The sequence below is a fragment of the Bombina bombina genome, chromosome 4 (assembly GCF_027579735.1).
Source record: "Bombina bombina isolate aBomBom1 chromosome 4, aBomBom1.pri, whole genome shotgun sequence".
Lineage (NCBI taxonomy): Eukaryota > Metazoa > Chordata > Amphibia > Anura > Bombinatoridae > Bombina > Bombina bombina.
In genome coordinates this window covers 1,180,561,668-1,180,580,848 of record NC_069502.1, presented here as the reverse complement: position 1 = coordinate 1,180,580,848, position 19,181 = coordinate 1,180,561,668, and the positions used below count along the sequence as shown (strand labels likewise).

The 19,181-nt window shown below is 38.4% G+C and overlaps 2 protein-coding genes across 4 annotated transcripts in view; one reads left to right on the top strand and one right to left on the bottom strand.

The window, feature by feature from the left end:
* RBKS (ribokinase) overlaps positions 1–16,593 on the bottom strand; it is a 463,219-nt gene extending 446,626 nt beyond the window's left edge. Inside the window, exon 1 of one of the 2 annotated variants that reach the window (XM_053712653.1) lies at positions 16,514–16,593. The gene's annotated coding sequence lies outside the window, so the exon portion shown is untranslated. The remainder of the gene's footprint in view (positions 1–16,513) is intronic. The other variant, XM_053712654.1, reaches the window with a different exon arrangement.
* Positions 16,594–17,904: 1,311 nt separating this feature from the next.
* The window catches only part of BABAM2 (BRISC and BRCA1 A complex member 2), an 896,806-nt gene continuing 895,529 nt past the window's right edge, over positions 17,905–19,181 (top strand). Inside the window, exon 1 of one of the 2 annotated variants that reach the window (XM_053712651.1) lies at positions 17,905–17,997. The gene's annotated coding sequence lies outside the window, so the exon portion shown is untranslated. The remainder of the gene's footprint in view (positions 17,998–19,181) is intronic. The other variant, XM_053712652.1, reaches the window with a different exon arrangement.

Below are 19,181 nucleotides of genomic sequence, written 5' to 3'. Positions count from 1 at the left end.
TCAGCAATAATTTCTTTCAAACCAGGCCCGAATAAGGTCTGCCCCTTGAAAGGAAGGTTGAGTAATTTAGACTTTGAAGTCACATCAGCTGACCAGGATTTGAGCCATAGCGCCCTACGCGCCTGGATGGCGAATCCGGAATTCTTAGCCGTTAGTTTAGTCAAATGAACAATGGCATCAGAAACAAATGAGTTAGCTAGCTTAAGAGTTCTAAGCTTGTCAACAATTTCAGTCAATGGAGCTGTATGGATGGCCTCTTCCAGGGCCTCAAACCAGAATGCCGCCGCAGCAGTGACAGGCGCAATGCATGCAAGGGGCTGTAAAATAAAACCTTGTTGAATAAACTTTTTTTTAAGGTAACCCTCTAATTTTTTATCCATTGGATCTGAAAAAGCACAACTGTCCTCAACCGGGATAGTGGTACGCTTTGCTAAAGTAGAAACTGCTCCCTCCACCTTAGGGACAGTCTGCCATAAGTCCCGTGTAGTGGCATCTATTGGAAACATTTTTCTAAATATAGGAGGTGGGGAAAAGGGCACACCGGACCTATCCCACTCCTTACTAATAATTTCTGTAAGCCTTTTAGGTATTGGAAAAACATCAGTACTCACCGGCACTGCATAGTATTTATCCACTACAAACTGGAAACTCTGTGACTGGGTGTCACAGATAACCTATAGGAGGCGCTTTTGTTTCTGTTTTTTACAGTTGTCCATATAAGAATAGTATTTATCCAGCCTACACAATTTCTCTGGCACTGCAATTGTGTCACAGTCATTCAGAGCAGCTAATACCTCCCCAAGCAATACACGGAGGTTCTCAAGCTTAAATTTAAAATTAGAAATCTCTGAATCAGGTCTCCCCGAATCAGAGACGTCACCCACAGACTGAAGCTCTCCGTCCTCAGGTTCTGCATATTGTGACGCAGTATCAGACATGGCTCTTACAGCATCTACGCGCTCTGTATCTCATCTAACCCCAGAGCTATCGCGCTTGCCTCTCAATTCAGGCAATCTGGATAATACCTCTGACAGGGTATTATTCATGATTGCAGCCATGTCCTGCAAAGTAATCGCTATGGGCGTCCCTGATGTACTTGGCGCCATATTAGCGTGCGTCCCTTGAGCGGGAGGCGAAGGGTCCGACACGTGGGGAGAGTTAGTCGGCATAACTTCCCCCTCGACAGACCCCTCTGGTGACAATTCTGTTTGTATCTGGGGAGGGTCTTTCTGTGTCCAGGCTCTCGCTATCGCCAATTTGGTGGCCGCAAACAAAAAAATGACTGTTCCATTTTGGTATATTTTATGCCACCATTTCACTGCAATTACATAAAAAAAATTGTTAACTTTTTCACAAACTTTGGGTTTCTCACGGAAATTATTTACATACTGCTTGTGCATTCATGACACAAATGGTTGTAAAAGCTTCTCTAGTATCCCTTTTGTTCAGAAATAGCACAAATGGCCATTAGTTTTTGATAACTAGAATGCCGCTAATTGCAGCTCCACACTTCTATTATTCCCATCCGTGAAGGGTTTAATCATGTAGCTTGTAAGGTTAATTTTAGCTGTAATGTATACAGTATAATTGTTTTTTTTTTACTGCAATGTAGTGACCCTCCTCAAAACTCCCACCTACCTGATCCCCCCCAAATAGCTCTCTAACCCTCCCCCTCCCACTAATTGTGGCCATCTTTGGTACTGGCAGCTATCTGCCAGTACCTATACAATACATATTTTCTGTAACGATCTGGCATGGAACTGGTGCATGATTCACATACTGGCAGATGCCTGGAGCTGGGAACTCTAGCTCTTGGCTGTAACTTTACAGCCTAGACTGCTGGAGCTTCCTGCAGCTCGGATGTATATATACGTCATACAGTACAATAGGCAAAGTCCCACATGACGTATATTTCTATTTTGTTTAAAGGGACACTGAACCCAATTTTTTTTCTTTCGTGATTCAGATAGAGCATGACATTTTAAGCAACTTTCTAATTTATTCCTATTATCAAATTTTCTTCATTCTCTTGGTATCTTTATTTGAAATGTAAGAATGCAAGTTTAGATGCCGGACCATTTTTGGTGAACAACCTGGGTTGTTCCTGCCGATTGGTGGATACATTTATCCACCAATAAAAAAGGGCTGTCCAGAGTCTGAACCAAAAAAAAAGCTTAGAGAAGGAATAAAAATTGATAATAGGAGTAAATTAGAAAGTTGCTTAAAATTGCATGCTCTATCTGAATCACAAAAGAAAAATTTGGATTCAGTGTCCCTTTAAGTGATTAAGGCTTCCTTAAAAAATATGGTCAATCTTATAGTGCTCGGCAAAGTTGGAGAAGTGAATCAGCCCTAGATGCTCACAAGCTGAGCCAGACAATAATGACTGACTTCCATAATTTATAGCCCACGTGTGTGTAACGTACAGTACAATTTGTCTGGAATAGCTCAGAGATTCAATGTCACATGGCAATAGTGGTGTTAAGATGCTAATTTTATTTTGTCTTTCAAGCTGGCACAATTAGGGACCATACAGCCCCAATGATTAACTGTTGTAAATCACTTCTGGAATGTGTGGATCTTCCTCATCTGAAGAAGTGAACGCCAAGGTGAGCAGTTTCTTTTTTGATTATCTCATCTTACTTGTCATGCATACTCTAGCAAAATCATTTGCTCTACCACAAGACTTGCATGTCTTCTAGTGAGTTCCACAAAGCTCTTTTACTTGTGTTGTGAGTTAGTACTTACACACTGTAGATTTAGCTGCTAGTGGTCCTGTTGTTGTGGTTTGCTGACTTGGTTGGCTTGGACTTTTGGCTGCTGCATTGTCAATCTGCTGTCTGTTCTGATCCATAGGTTTCATCAATTTGTCAGTGAGTTCTGCTGTACAGCAAATTTCACAGCTGTAATCAGTTAAGTCCCATTTTCTGTGGCAACACCGCTGTTTGCTCTCACTTTGCCAATAACAGCTGTGAATATTGCACTCTGCTGGATGAACTAATAAGAGATACAAGCTCCTGTTTCTTTCACGCATAACAAAGCTGACTATTAATTCCACTTCCTCGTTTTTATAAATAAATGTATGTTTCAGGCTGGCTCAAAGTAAGCTTCCAATGCATCTAAAATGATGGTGACATTGCTGGTGGTCCGCAGTGAGATTAAGTTTATAAACATGCTCTGCCATTGTTTTAATGAATGCTCTAATATCTACTCATCTTCATCCCTTCAGGTGGTGGACAGTTATTCAGAGCAACCACAATGCAACAAAATGGTAGTAGTCTCTGCTGAATTACTATGCAGCAACTTTGCAAAGTGCAGATATAATTGTATTTTACAGCTACTTCCAAATCCATACAGCTTTAAAACTGCTGTGTTCCATACGAGTGTAGCTACTTCTGACACTGTTCCAATAGAGAAATAACAGAGACAACTTGATGTTTGTGTGAATAACCATGTTAGAGCTTAGAGAGCATCCAAATGGATATTATTCTAGCTTCAATGACCGAATAATCAGGATTTTATCAAAAACCGTAGGCGGACATTTTGCTTAACTTCCGTTGCTCCTCAACACAGCAGTAAAGTTCCAAAGTAACAAAAGTAAACCAATCATAAAACAGCATAGGTTATACAAGACCCTATAACAGTAAGCTCCTCCTGTTTCTTTGCAGGAACACCAGATGATCCCAGCAGCAGTCTTCTACATGGGAATTTAAACTTTAGAACTTGAACCACACACGAAGAACAGTGCACAGAAGCATCAACAGGATGATCCATCCAGAAACAGAAAGTAGGAATAACGACTCAAGCTGAAAAGAAAAAACTAATCTCCACGTAAGAAAAACATGAAACCTCAATGAAACTTATAAAACAAGGAAACAGAACAGTAAAACGAGAAAATATATACAAATGAAACAAAAAACTGATTTTTTCTTTTGTATGTTTCACATTATCAGTATACATCAAGTCACTCACAGATAAGTGAAGGAGAAGGGAGGCAACATATTCGCCTCCCATCATTAATAAAATCTTGATTATTCAGTCACTTAAAGTAAAGGTCAATTTTGACGAATTAGTGTCCAGATTTTAATAATCCTATTAAAAACAAGGGCACTTTAACTGCTAAAAATTGACATTTCAAGCGTTTTCTTCAAAAACTTACCTTTTAATCCTGAAAGCTGCTCCATCGATTCCCCCGGCCGTCGGAAGCTTCTGCTTACGTCAGAAATGACGAATTCGGCTTCCTCCAATCACGGCTTTTCCCTTTTGGGGGATCATGGCCTGAGGGAACGCCGTGATTGGATGAAGCCGGATTCGTTATTTTGGACCCGCGAAGAAGGCTTGCGACGGGCGGAGGAAGCGCTGCAGCGGCTCTCAGGATTAAAAGGTACGTTTTTAAAGAAAAAGCTTGAAATGTCAATTTTGATTAATTAAAGTGCCCTTGTTTTTAATAGGATTATTAAAAACCGGGCACTAATTCGTCAAAATAGACCTTTACTTTAAACTAGAATAATCTCCATTTTAGAGGAGGCTTTATATCTTGCTTTTTTAATGAGAAAAATAAAATAAAATAAAACACATGAGACACAGGTTTAAAATAGAAAGCACAAAAAACAGAATCCAAAGCCCAATCAGCGGCATCCACGATCTCTTGAAGAGACCCACCAGTCCAGGCAGCAGCTCCTCTAACAGAATGCGCATCGAAAGAAGCAGGCACTCCAGACAACTTAAAATCCAATGTCCAGAGTTGGAGAAGAAACTGGTTGAAAAGGTTGTACAAACTAAATCAAAAGTTGAGACGCCCCAGAAGGATACCAGGAAGCAGTGCGGTCCAAATAAGCTTGCAAACAAGAAACCACACACAATTGCAATTCAGCAGAAAAATGCGGATAAGACATGAAAGATAAATATGTCTTAGTGCGCCTATAAACCACAAAAGATATGCCATCTGGCAAAGGGAAGTCAATTCCAAAGCACGCACATAAGAAACTTGCAGAAAAGGACACAAGGTACTTCAAAAACAAATGTTTCTTCAAAGAGAGATGAGGATTAGCTGGCCAATATTTCAGGAAGTAAAGGACCAAAGAAACGTCCCATAGACTAGAGTATCGAGGACCAGGAGGCTGCTGAAGTTTAATGCCTCTCAAGAGATGACAGATCAAGGAATATTGGTCAACAAAATGACCCTGAACAGGAACATGGGCCACAGCAATATAGGAACAATGCACATTAATGGTCTGATATGATTTTCCCATAAAATAAAAAGATCAAAAAGATCATTAATAACAGCTACAACAGCTGTGAAGGGATCCATCTCCCGTTTCGTGCACCAATGTAACCATCCTGACTAGGCTGAAAAATAAGAGGAGTGGGTGCCAGGGGCCCAGGCATCTTGAAGTAGGTCACTTGCCATCTGCTAAAGGCCATCGAACAACCAGGGACCCTGGAAATCCACCAGGCTACCAAAACGAGACCACCCTTAAGGACCAGATTGTGGAAATTGCCCCCTAGATCTTCTGATAACCCTGGAAAAAGAGGCAGATAAATCGGGAAATCGACCGACAGCTCCAGAAGAACTGGAAACCAGGCTTGAGACAGCCAAAGAGGAGTGATTAAGGTCAATTCCACTCCCTGACGATAGACCTGAGGCAGAATTTGAGGAATCTTGGAGAAAGGGGGGAATTCAAAAGTGCCCATCGGAGGCCAGATCTGTAAGAAGGCATAGGAAGCAAGACTAAAAGGGTCTGGTAGCCAACTGAAGTACATCTCCACCTGGAAGTTGTTCCTGGATGCAAACAGGTCGCTTTGAAAGGGACCTCAGATCCTGTCCAGGTGAAGCAAAATAGAACAATAGATCCTCCAATTGCTCAGATCTGATTCGACAGACCCAGAATATACTTCAATTGATTGTTCACCGCAAACCGCTCCCCAGCCACAAAATCTGGTGCTGCCCCCAGCAAAGCCCTGCTTTTCAAGATTCTATGTGGGACAACCACCAGTGCATTTTGGCCTTCACTTCCTCATCCAACAAAACCAGTTGGGAATAAGAGGAAAGCATTCTTGAAACATTGCATGACTGTAAAATAAGAGAGCAGGAAAAATCTAATGAATTAAATCTGACAAAAGTCCAAAAGCGCACCAAACAAATCCTTAGAAATTTCCTGTTTGATTGTGTCCAACTCAGACTGCGGCAGAGAAAGAGCAGCCAAAACCGTGTTGACTCAAAATGATGATTTCTCTGCATTGATCACAAAGCCAAGGTGTTGGAGGAGCGAAATAACCAACTACTGATGTTTGAAAACCAAGGCCTTGTCCTTCCCCAGCCTCAGAGATAGCAGAATAAACTGCTCTGTCAATTTTAGCATCTACAGATACATCAATCATAGACTGAATGGCAGTAAGGAAATTCTCAGGAATTTAGTCAGCCATAATGATAAATATGACAATAAAGCAAATTAGTAAAGGGCACAGAAATTAAACTAAGAGGCAATATTAAATGTGCGCCAAAATAATGTGAACGATCTATTGCAAAATAGTGCCAAGAAAACTCAAGGCTAAAGCCTTGTCAGTCAAACAATAAGGCCCAATACCCTGCACAGTGACAAAGAAGCGTGTCTCCAGACCTCTGCCACTCCGTGAACAGCTGACCGATAAGAGGAAGAAAGGAAAAGTACACTGACCGGAAATGACAACAATTAACAATTTAGGGTGACCAGACGTCCCTGATTTCAGGGGACAGTCCCCGGATTGAGGAGACAGTCCCCAGACAAACTATGTCCCCGGTCAGAGCCCCGTCCATGTTATGTATCAGATTCAAAGAAATTCCCTGGTGAAGTTGTAACAACTGATATTGTAACAAACGAGTAAGTGCAGTACACACACAGGGAGTACACAACCTTTACTGCTCTTTAAAAGCGGTTATCCGGGAAGGGTTTACTTTGTCACAGTATTAGTTCTGTAATGGAGCAGACTGGCTTGGGGGTTCAGTACACTTTACAACACATCCTTTAGTCTGTGTAAGAGGTTTACTTTGTCACAGTATTAGTTCTGTAATGGAGCAGACTGGCTTGGGGGTTCAGTACACTTTACAACACATCCTTTAGTCTGTGTAAGAGGTTTACTTTGTCACAATATTAGTTCTGTAATGGAGCAGACTGGCTTGGGGGTTCAGTACACTTTGCAACACATCCTTTAGTCTGTGTAAGAGGTTTACTTTGTACTTTGTCACAGTATTAGGACAAGTAGATTGGGCTCCCGCTTTAGTCCCTTGGACAAGTAGTTTTTTTAAAGATTTCCACACCCCTGCTGTATACCACTGACACCAATGAAGCAAATCTCCGGAAGCAGACAATAAATCAAGGAAAGAAAAAAAAGATAAGAAAAATATATAGGAATTACAGGAAATTAGAAAATAGCACAATAAACACTGAATCACAAATGAAAAACGTCCAGAAAACGGATTAAAAGTAAGAGATAACAGATTCAACAAAATAAGACAAAAAAGCAGAAATAAACATAATAGTCTGTCAAATTAATAATAAAACAGCAAAGTATTGATTTGCTGTGTAGGGCTGAAACAACTAATCAACTAAGTCGATAATAATCGATAATGAAAATAGTTGTCAACTATTTTCATTATCGATTAGTTGATCTGTCGATTGGTAGGACTGCTTGCAGCACGCAGCCACGCTAGAGAAGGCGTGCCCAGCGCCGAGTGAGTAAGAGATCACGGGGAAGAGATGAGAGAAGACGTGTGCGAAGAGAGAAGTCAGCGGTGCGATAGTTCTTTGCTGCAAGATGGTTATCTATTGGACATCCACAATTCGGCATCAATAACCTAACCTTTTTTTTCTTCTGCACACTGGTGAATTTAAAACATAATCCTTCCTTCCATATACATGTCGATACCCTAAGGCAGGGATTTTTAGGTATAGGCATGTATATGGAAGGATTAAATGTGTCCAGCGTGGTCTTCCTATTATGTACTTACAATAGATAGCACAAAATAAATTATTTTCAGTATATGATTCAGACATCATCTCTGAAAGTTTAATGTTAATTTACAATGATTAATTTTGCATTGAAACTGAACCAAGCTTCTCTTGGCTTTAGAGTTTAGATCATAAAAAACAGAGCTAATGGTTTATCTCCCCTTGGGTCCCAGCAAGTTACTTAATACGGTCCCTCACCTCGGTACCCTACCCTTCCGATGCCCGCTATCTCCCCATACTCATGTGATCCTAATAGACAGCTCTTGAAAAAAATATTAAAACATTTTTAAAATCCTTACACAAGACACAACTAAGATTTTAATCCACTCTCTCATCCTTTCTCGCCTCGACTACTGCAACTTCATCCTCTCTAGTCTCCCTAGCTGCCACCTAGCTCCTTTACAATCCATAATGAATGCCTCTGCCAGGCTCATCTTCCTTACTCGTCGCTCTTCATCTGCTGCACCTCTCTGCCAATCTCTTCACTGGCTTCCTCTTGCCTCCAGGATTAAACACAACATTTTCACTCTGACATACAAAGCCCTCAACTACACTGCTCCCCCTACATCTCAGACCTTGTCTCCAGATACTCTCCCTCCCGTCCCCTTCACCCTGCTCACAATCTCCTCCTCTCCTCCTCTCGTTACTTCCTCACATTCCTGTTTACAATATTTCTCCAGACTACTCCCATCTTGTGGAATGCTCTGCCTTGCTCCACAAGACTCTCCCCTAGTTTATAAAGATTCAAGCACTTCCTAAAGACTCAACCTACATTAAACATTCCTAACTCCATTGCTTTCCCCTTGAACCCTTAGAATGTAAGTCTATGAGACCAGCTATTTGATTGCCTTCATCAGAGACGACTACAACACTACAACTCTCGGCAGGGCCCTCTACCCATTTGATCCCTATAAATCGTATCTTGTTTACCGCTGCAGAATCTGTTGGTGCTCTACAGACTCTGTTTTGAAAATGCTAGTCACTAACATGCTGCCACTGTCCATGGTTGAAGACCAAGGATTTAAAAATATGGTCAGTGTACTAAACCCTGGATATACGCTTCTGTAAAGAACTCATTTCACAAAACTGGTGGAGAGGAAGTACCAGAAGACGCTTAAAAATGCAAAGGATGCAATCTCAGAGGCAGAACTTTTTTCACTTTCTGCGATGAGATTTTTTTAGTGAAACATTTTCTGCAGGTTATTTTTAAATATAATTCAATTTTAAATTAGGCATTTACACTAAAGCACCAGTTCAATTGCAGTGTGTTGGTTAACTGGAGAATAAAGCAAATTTAAAAGTTTTATAATATATTACAGCAGTTGAATATTGGATTGCAAATTAGCTGCAGACAAACATATCAATTGTAAAATGTCTCTTGAAAAAATGTATTTCCTTTTCTCTTAGCCTAACATAGAAATGCAGTAATAAAAAGATGCATTGCTCATAAGAATGTCTTACATTCAGAAAAAAACAGCTTTGCAGACTGGGAAAGGCTAGGGGCAGGTTTGAATAAAATCTGAGAACCAGTCAACAATCTACTGCTATGCAGCTCTACTGCATATTTGACTGTTCACTTCAAACAGTACTTTGCTGTGGATGGTCTGTGTTAAGGAAAACTTACACAATGCAGTCAGAGCAAACCTCTGTTTGAAGAGATCAGCCTGATGTGGGGCAGCACTGCAAAGTTAAAGCAGTAACAGTTCCTGCATGTGTCCTGTTCTTTCTGCAGACATGCTGCATTTTCTGCGATTACATCTCCGATCACTGCATGTCATGCCTTGGGGGTCAGCGCTGCCGCTAATGAAAGCAGAATTGCCCTTACTGCGGACATACGGACAAGCATAGCGACTGAGGCTTACCTTGGCATTACATGCCACTACATTGGGGATGACTGGACGATGACTTCTATCTGCCTCACTATCACGCCTTTGGAAGACAGACATACAGCAAAAAACATTGCAGAATGGTTGGAGGAGGTCGCTGCAAAATTTGAAATTCTAGTACAAAAAATAATTGCCATTGTGTATTACAATGGTTTTAATATTGTAGCTGCTGCAAACATTCTAGGAGACAAGCATGGATGGACCAGTATCCTATGCACTGGCCACACCTTGCAGCGGATTCAATGCTGCATTAAAGAATTTCGGAATTGAGAGAGCTGTCAGTGCTGCAAGAGGACTAGTTGAACGTTTAAAAAAAAGTGAACTCACCAGCAGCAAGTTGAAGTAGAAGCAAAAGCAAATGGGAACATCTGAGCACAAGCTTCTTTAAGATGCTAGCACAAGGTGGAATAGCACTTTCTAAATGGTTGAGAGACTCATTGAGCAAAGGTGGCCGGTAACAGCAACTATCAGATCCATTAGTCACTCAAATAGGCAAACACCATCTGGACTTCAAACCTGAGCAGTGAAGTATTCTTGAAGAACAGTCCACTGCTCCCAAGCCATTTGAGTGTGCTACCATATATATGAGTGGCCAAGAATATGTTACTCTGTCTTCCGTGCCTGTGAAGGGACTGTTGCTGTCAAATGAGGGTGCTTCTTTTGAATCACATGCGCTGAAGAGCTTTCAAGCCACTGCAGCAGACCAGCTCCAAACCAGATGAAAGGAGATCCTTTTTGAACAGGTCCCAAATGCTGTAATTCTTGCCTTTGCCCTGGACCCAATATTTAGATGATTGCATTTTTTAACAGAAGAGCCACTTTGCCTGCAAGTACAGTTGCTGAGCCCTCAACATCTGCAGCATCTCTACTTGACTCACTCCTTGAGTCTGGGGGCAGCATGTAGAGGAGACTATTGAAGGGCAACATGAGGAGGACATTAATATACAAGTAAGGAATGAAGTCCAGGCTTATTTTGTGGAGAAGCCCCTTGCCAAAGAAGGAAAAATTGGTGAAAAGGTAACCAAGAAAAATATCCTGCCTTGGCAACATTAGCAAAATCCTACTTGTGCATACCAGGTACCTCCACACCATCAGAGCGACTCTTCTCTGCAGCAGGCAACACAACTTGTAAAAAGAGAGCCAGCCTTAGTCCTGAGCACATGGACATGTTGTCATTTTTACATTCCAATGCAACGTTTCTGGAAAAGTGATAGTCCACCTCTTTTCAGAATGTCTGTTTGTTTGTTTTTTGCTCTGCTTTTTAAAAAATGTGTAAGTTGTGTAATTTAAACAGTTTAAGTGCTGTGTACAGTTGTATAGTGAACTATAAGGTAAAGTTTAGTTTAACTATTTGTATTTCTGCAGTAAGGCAGTTTGTTTGTAATACTCGGTTTGTTCATTCATTTCTTTTTTTTACAAATGGTATATTGTTATTGTGTGTGGTTTTTTTTAATGGGTGTTTTAAAAAAAAAATTGGAAAAATATTCGACCAACTAATCGATTATGAAAATAATCGTTAGTTGCAGCCCTACTGCTGTGTGAGCAGAAAAGAAAGTTGAGGGATTTACTGTTTATATTCTATGCTGTTTTATGATTGGCTTAATCTTGTTACTTTGCGGGTGAGTAGAGAAGTAAAGAAACTTAAAAGGGACAGTCTAGTCCAAAATAAACTTTCAGGATTCAGATAGGGCATGTCATTTTAAACAACTTTCCAATTTACTTTTATCACTAATTTTGCTTTGTTCTCTTGGTATTCTTAGTTGAAATCTAAACCTAGGAGGTTCATATGCTAATTTTTAGACCTTGAAGGCTGCCTCTTATCTGAATGCATTTTGACAGTTTTTTACCACTAGAGGTAATCACAGAGGTAAAAAGTATACGAATATAACTGTGTTGGTTATGCAAAACTAGGGAATATGTATTAAAGGGATTATCTATCTTTTAAAACAATACAAATTCTTGTGTAGACTGTCCCTTTAAGCAAAATATGAAGCTTCCTGTCTTGTAATAAAATCAAAGATAGACCAGAAGTAGAAAGCACAGACAAGACAATATAGTGCAACGGTGAACGAAGTAACAATACTTTGCACAATAACTTTACAACACAGTGCCAAACCCAGATGCAATATAGTGAGTAGCTTCTTGCACTCCGTGTGATACTTGATAGATCTTGACATTTAGAAAATGAATACAAAAACAGAAAGGGTGCCACAATCATGCACTACCACTAATTAGTCATATGATGATAAACTATCACAGGTGCTGAATCCAACATGTTGGGACATTTATAGCCTTCCAGCTGACAATTACAGGTACAAACTCCCAAATGCGGAATTACAAAATCCAAACATTCTAAAATCCAAACTTTTGAACTAATATTTTTTTTTTAAATTAAAGGGACACTGAACCCATTTTTTTTCTATTGTGATCCAGATAGAGCAGGCAATTTTAAGTATCTTTCTAATTTACTCCTATTATCAAATTATTTTCATTCTCTTGGTATCTTTATTTGAAATGGAAGAATGTAAGTTTAGATGCCGGCCCATTTTTGGTGAACACACTGTGTTGTTCTTGCTGATTGGTGGGTAAATTCACCTACCAATAAACAAGTGCTTTCCATGGTCCTGAACCAAAAAAATAGCTTAGATGCCTTCTTTTTCAAACAAAGATAGCAAGAGAACGAAGAAAAATTGATAATAGGAGTAAATTAGAAAGTTGTTTAAAATTGCTGCTCTATCTGAATCACAGAAGAAAAAATGTGGGTTCAGTATCCCTTTAACCTAATAAAAAATGACTACTTTCCCTGTCTGTAAGTCACAAAAGTATTAAAAATGATAAAAAACTACCGTTAGTTACACATATAAGCTGTATTAGGAAATTTAAAGGAATAGACTAGTCAAAATTAAAATTTCATGATTCAGATAGAGCAGCAATTTTAAGCAACTTTCTAATTTACTCCTTTTATCATTTTTTTCATTCTCTTGGTATCTTTATTTGAATGTAAGCTTAGGAGCCTACCCATTTTTGGTTCAGCACCTGGGTAGTGCTTGCTGATTGGTGGCTACATTTAAACACAAATCAGAAAGTGCTACCCTTGTGCTGAACCAAAAATGGGCCGGCTCCTATATTTACATTCTTGCTTTTTCAAATAAAGATACCAAGAGAACAAAGAAAAACTGATAATAGGAGTAAATTAGAAAGTTGCATAAAATTGCTGCTCTAACCGAATAATAAAAGTTTGATATTGACTAGACTATCCCTTTAAATATTGCCTAAATGGCATAAGATATTGTTGTTTACAAATGGTTCAATGTCATCTCCCAACCATCCTATTTTAAAGAGCAAATATTCCAAAATCCAATCTATTCCGACATCAAAACCTTTTCCGGTCCCAGTAGTTTGGATAAAGAGTTTTCTACCCGTATCTTATTGGAAAACATTATTACGCTTTTTCAGCTTTACTAAAACAGAGAAGTTTCAGTTAAAGCTGTTAATGCTATAAAAAGAGCATTATTCAAAGCTACTGGAACACAAAAGTGTTTGTCACATACGACAATTGATAAAATAGTACGGATCAGATACAGGCAGCAGAAGTGTATGCAAATGTGAGGTTAAAAGGGACACTGAACCCAATTTTTTTATTTCGTGATTCAGATAGAGCATGCAATTTTAAGCAACTTTCTAATTTACTCCTGTTATCAATTTTTTTTCGTTCTCTCGCTATCTTTATTTGAATAAGAAAGTCCAAACCCTGGACAGCACTTGTTTATTGGTGGATGAATTTATCCACCAATCAGCAAGAGCAACCCAGGTTGTTGATCAAAAATGGGCCAGCATCTAAACTTACATTCTTGCATTTCAAATAAAAATACCAAGAGAATGAAGAAAATTTGATAATAGGAGCAAATGAGAAAGTTGCTTAAAATTGCAGGCTCTATCTGAATCATGAAAGAAAAAAAATTGGGTTCAGTGTCCCTTTAACCCCTTAACAACCAACGACGTATGGGGTATGTCCTGCAAAAAAATGCAGTTAACGACCAAGGACATACCCGTACGTCGGTCTTTGAAAGCGGTGGAAGTGATCCTGATCACTTCCAGCCGCTTTCCTGTTATTGCAGTGATGCCTCGATATTGAGGCATCCTGCAATAACAATTTTTAGTAGTCCGATGCAGAGAGAGCAACTCTGTGGCCCTCTCTGCATCGTGCATTGATGTCGCCAAGCGTTGGTGGGTGGGAGCATCAGTTGTGAGGCCGGTGAGAAACCCTTCAATGTCCCTCATGTCCGATCACCTCCCGATAATGTTTCCTGTCGGTGGCGGAAGCGGCGAGGGGGGACGAGCGGGGGCGCGTGCAAGATTTTTCATTAAAAAAAAAAATGAATTTAACGATGGTGGGGCTCACCTGGGGTTAGGAAAGAGATCTGGGAGGGGGAGGGAGGTAGAATATCGAGGGGGGGGGCATCTACACTACAGAAAATATGTTTTATAAAAATAAGTAATTAAAATACACAGTTTTTAGGGGCAAACTGGGTACTGGCAAACAACTGCCAGTACCCAAGATGGCAGCAAATAGCTAGAGAGGGGAGGGTTAGAGACCTGTATGTGGGGGATCAGGGAGGTTGGGGGCTAAGAGGGGATCCAATACTGCAGAATCAATAAAAAAAAAAAAAAAAAAAGCTTTTTATTTTAGTACTGGCAGACTTTCTGCCAGTACTTAAAATGGCGGTGACAATTGTAAAGTGTGTGTGTGTGGGGGGGGAGAGCTATTTTAGGGGGGTCAAGCAGAGTTCAGGGGGTGAGATGTGTCAGGTGGGAGGCTGATCTCTACACTAAAGCTAAAATTAACCCTACAAGCTACCTAATTAACCCAGCCACTGCTGGGCACAATACAAGTGTGGTGCGCAGCGGCATGTAGCGGGCTTCTAATTACCAAATAGCAACACCAAAGCCATATATGTCTGCTATTTCTGAACAAAGGGGATCCCAGATAAGCTTTTACAACCATTTGTGCCATAATTGAACAAGCTGTTTGTAAATAATTTCAGTGAGAAACCTAAAATTGTGAAACATTTTACGTTTTTTTTTATTTGATCGCATTTGGCGGTGAAATGGTGGCATGACATATACCAAAATGGGCCTAGATCAATACTTTAGGTTGTCTACTACACTAAAGCTAAAATTAACCCTACAAGCTCCCTAATTGACGCCTTCACTGCTGGGCATAATACATGTGTGGTGCGCAGCGGCATTTAGTGGCCTTCTAATTACCAAAAAGCAATGCCAAAGGCATATATGTCTGCTATTTCTGAACAAAGAGGATCCCAGAGAACCATTTACAACCACTTGTGCCATAATTGCACAAGCTGTTTGTAAATAATTTCAGTGAGAAACCTAAAGATTGTGAAAAAATTGTGAAAAAGTGAATGTTTTTTTTTATTTGATCGCATTTGGCGGTGAAATGGTGGCATGAAATATTCCAAAATTGGCCTAGATCAATACTTTGGGTTGTCTACTAAAAAAAAATATATACATGTCAAGGGATATTCAGGGATTTCTGACAGATATCAGGGTTCCAATGTAACTAGCGCTAATCTTGAAAAAAAAGTGGTTTGGAAATAGCAAAGTGCTACTTGTATTTATGGCCCTATAACTTGCAAAAAAAAAAAAAGCAAAGAACATGTAACCATTGGGTATTTATAAACACAGGACAAAATTTAGAAACTATTTAGCATGGGTGTTTTTTGGTGATTGTAGATGTGTAACAGATTTTGGGGGTCAAAGTTAGAAAAAGTGTGTTTTTTTCCATTTTTTCCTCATATTTTATAATTTTTTTATAGTAAATTATAAGATATGATGAAAATAATGGTATCTTTAGAAAGTCCATTTAATGGCGAGAAAAACGGTATATAATATGTATGGGTACAGTAAATGAGTAAGAGGAAAATTACAGCTAAACACAAACACCGCAAAAAATGTAAAAATAGCCTTGGTCCCAAACGGACAGAAAATGAAAAAGTGCTGTGGTCCTTAAGGGGTTAAAGGGATATGAAAGCCAAATTTTGTTCTTTCATGGTTCAAAAAGAGTATAGATTTTAAAACAACTTTCCAATTTACTTCTATTTTCAATTTTGCTTCATTCTCTTGGTATCCATTGTTGAATGAGCAGCAATGCACTAGTGGGAGTTAGCTGATCACATCAGTAAGATAATAACAAGAAGCATACATGTGCAGCCACCAATCAGCAGTTAGTTCCCAGCTCATGAACCTACCTTAGTATGTATTTCAACAAAGGATACCAAGAAAACCTAGCAAATTAGTTAATAGAAGTAATTTGGAAAGTTGTTTAAAATTGTAGTCTATTTGAATCATGACAATGTTGGGCTTTTAAATAAAAGGTTTAAAACCAACATGTTTTTCAGGCTATATATGCACTGGCTGTTTCATCAGGTCTGAATAAAACCAATACACACATTAATCTGTTTTATATAAGTGTACAACCAATCAAATGCTCTGGGTCACATACACAGCTGATTTCACAAAACTAATTGCCATAATAATAGTATAACAATAATACATGAATTAACTTATTATTTTCTTATTAGAAGAATATTGATTATATAAACAGAAACATATCTTTACCTAGTATGAGGATAGAGGTGGACTGAATTTCATGAACTTAGTCAAAAATGGCTCTGAACAACAACTTATAATCACATGAGTAGCTCAACCAATCAGAAACACTGATGTAAGTTTTCATGTGACCAGAAGAAGCAGTAGTCCTGACACTAACTCCGCCATATTAAAGAAGGGCAAATAATAGGGCAACAGTTAAAACACATATTTTAGCAATTTTTTTTTAATAGAAGCAAAAAGTAATTTATACTCTTAAGTAAAATTACTACACATAAAGAAATAATATAGACCTCTGCTAGAAGAATATAGAGAGAAATGTATCTGGCATATAAAAGTCTTCTTAAAAGTCCACTGCTCTAAGACCCAAATTATGATAGCTATTAGAAAATGAAGTTATAATTCATTGTTAGTTCTAGAGACCCCTAATTTGCTTGGGTCTCTATGATCTAAATCCAGTAACAGGCTTTTCAAAATAATTAAAAATGAGTTATTGTTATAGTAGTAGAATTCAGGAGATTAAATAATAAAATTGCACTTTTTACTTTAATATAGATTTATATACATATCTATCTTTCTATTATCTGTCTGTCTATCATCTATCTATATCTATCTATCTATCTATCTATCTATCTATCTATCTATCTATCTATCTATCTATCTATCATCTATCTATATCTATCTATCTATCTATCTATCTATCTATCTATCTATCTATCTATCTATCTATCTATCTATCTATCTATCTATATCATCTATCTATCTATCTATCTATCTATCTATCTATCTATCTATCATCTATCTATCTATATATCTATCTATCTATCATCTATCTATCTATCTATCTATCTATCTATCTATCTATCTATCATCTATCTATCTGTCTATCATCTAATAGAAATAAATAATATATAAACTACATTATGTATTGCATTTATTTACTAGTTATAAAGTAGATTTTTTTGGAATTGTAAAACATGAAGCACCTACACATTATCACTAGTATGTATTGTACTCTCTATCCCACTAATTATAGAGATATATCACATTTAGACATTTGTAGATTTCTAAAGATTATTTTTGTAAATAAGATTATGTTTATATATTTCCTTTAGCTGTTTTATTATATTCATTACATTGGATTACATTTGCACATTATTAACGCTATATACGATTTGAGTCAATTAAAGTTTTATAGGATAAGTGATTTGAAATAATTTCATGTTTCCAGGCAGATTAGTTTAAATTATGTTTAGTTGATTTTAGTCATGAGAGATGTCTCGCATCGTATAACATATATTTATTATTGACCTGTGTTGTGCCCTTCTTTAACATGGTGAAGTCAGCTTCGGAGCTGTTGCTTCTTCTGGTCACGTGAAAATATTACATCGGGGTTTCTGATTGGTTGAGAAACTCATGTGATCATAAAATGGTGATCAGAGCCAATTTTGAGTAACTTATTGAAAATTAATCCATCTCCATCCTCATAGTAGGTAAAGATTTATTTATATTTACATAATGATTATACGACTATACGATAGTAAGACATTAATGCATATGATATTGTTATACTGTTATCATGATAATTAGTATTAAGCAATCAGCTGTGGATGTGAGTTGTATACTTATATAAAATAGATGTATATGTTTTATTCAGAGCGATGGAACAACCAGCACATATAAAGGCTGTGAAACATAATCGTTTTTAACCTTTAATTAAAATCAAGTGATTTCATCTTACACTTGCTGCTGTGTATTCAGTTTGCATTATAAATGACAGGTATAAGACATTACTTGTGTGCAGTGGTAGCCCAGACTATAACTCCTCTAAGAGAAGCTGGAGAGTTGTGCACATGTTTAAAGTGAGGCAATAGTGAGCTCAGAGGCTATAGAGATCCCCAGTACATTGAATTAGATGCATTATGTAGAGGTCTCTTGTTGATGCTGTTACTATGGTTACTGCAGCCATTGGTCATGGCAGATAATCCTATTTTATTTGTATAACTTGATAAAAGTGAAGTTTTAGTTAAACCCCACTTTTTTTCCATATTAGTAATCTGATAGTGATTTACTCTTACTTGCTAAATTAGCTGTATGATTTCTTTATAAACCCTAGAGTAGGAGTAGGTCCTGTCACCTCTCTTTTAAATTTTCTGCAAGCAACTACCTAATACACAGCAACAACAACTTATTATACAGAGTACAACTCATAATTGTGGGATACTAAGGTTTCTATATACTGTGAGTAGTGCCATTGGTTTTTTCTTTGAACCTTTATGTGCTTGTTTAGTGCTTATTTCTGTTCAGGCGATGCACAGAGGACACTCAGCCCTAGTTTAAAGTCCTGGCAACAGGTCCCCTTGCGCATCTCTTACCTTAATCACTTAACTGTTGCCCACTAGTTACAGTGGGTAAGCACAAGAGGTCCTGCGGGTGTCACCACCTGTGAGGCTTTGCACAATGCTGGGGGTCAGTAATGTGATGTGACTAATGACTTATATGGCAGCCTTCGCACTTATAGCACAAAATGTAACTGCATCTTTTTAAACACATATGTACTAAGTCTCATTTGTTTTCGTAAGGACACCTTAAACCCGACTAGTATGGCAGCCTGTGCTTCAGTAGTGCAGTTCATTAAGGGACACTAAACCCACATTTTTTTCTTTCATGATTCAGA